The following is a 1,082-nucleotide window of genomic DNA, read 5'->3' as shown; positions in this document are numbered from 1 at the left end:
ATATACATACATAAATACAACGGGCTTCTTTCAGTTTCCGTCTACCAAATCCACTCACAAAGCTTTGGTCGACCCGAGGCTATAGTGGAAGACACTTGCCCAAGGTGCCACGCAGTGGGACTGAACCCGGAACCATGTGGTTCGTAAACAAGCTACTTACCACAAAACTACTCCTACGCCGTTTCCTATTCTGAAAACAATCTTCAAAGGCATACACATTCCTTTTGCCTCTGTTTACCATGATACACATCTAACCACTCTGTTGGGACATATATACGAGCTGGCAGAGTGGTTAGCACGCCGGGCGAAATGCTTACCGGTATTTCGTCTGCCGCTACATTCTGAGTTCAAATTCCGCCGAGGTCGACTTTGCCTTTCATCCTTTCGGGGTCGATTAAATAAGTACCAGTTATGCACTGGCGTCGATATGATCGACTTAATCTGTTTGTCCCCTCTGTGTGTAGCCCCTTGTGCGTAGTAAAGAAATAATACATATGTACATCTATGTAAGGGCATACATATGCGTGTGTGTGAATGCAGAAATGTGTTTGCGCGCGCATATGTTTAATTACATTTTTTGGATCGATGAAATTTTATTCTATGTAATATATATGCCTCATAGTGTGTGAAAATGATGATAAATATTTAATTTCATATTCATTTGTTACTTTACTCTTTTCTCACTATCGTCTTGCGCCTGCTTTAGCATCTCTCACCTCCACCACTTACAAGTAGCCATCGAGTGGCCCTTTCGCTCCTCCTCCCTCAGCTCGTCACAGAGCACAGTGGCAATTAAGCATCCGGTGGTCGCTTGATGCTGGTCGTTCTTTGGACAGGTATCGTGTATTATCACTTCTTTTATTTCTACAAAAAACACAGCTGCATAAAGGTTTTGAATCGTATAATTTATTACTAGATACGAGTAAGCAGTACATATACATGCATATAATCACGTGCGCTTGTTATATATACATACACACACACATATATATATATATATATAAAGGTGTGAGAAAGTTGGTATGTGGATGCACGTAGTTGGATGTATATTTCACTCTTGTTTATCTTATATATATATATAT

General features: G+C 40.3%; 1 long non-coding RNA gene across 2 annotated transcripts in view; it reads left to right on the top strand.

The window, feature by feature from the left end:
- Positions 1-659: 659 nt before the first annotated feature.
- The window catches only part of LOC106869557 (uncharacterized), an 8,985-nt gene continuing 8,562 nt past the window's right edge, over positions 660-1,082 (top strand). The window contains exon 1 of one of the 2 annotated variants that reach the window (XR_001409444.2): positions 660-836. This is a non-coding gene — a long non-coding RNA (uncharacterized LOC106869557). The remainder of the gene's footprint in view (positions 837-1,082) is intronic. The other variant, XR_001409485.2, reaches the window with a different exon arrangement.

Source organism: Octopus bimaculoides, chromosome 19 (genome assembly GCF_001194135.2).
Source record: "Octopus bimaculoides isolate UCB-OBI-ISO-001 chromosome 19, ASM119413v2, whole genome shotgun sequence".
NCBI lineage: Eukaryota > Metazoa > Mollusca > Cephalopoda > Octopoda > Octopodidae > Octopus > Octopus bimaculoides.
This window is presented reverse-complemented; position numbering and strand designations above follow the sequence as displayed.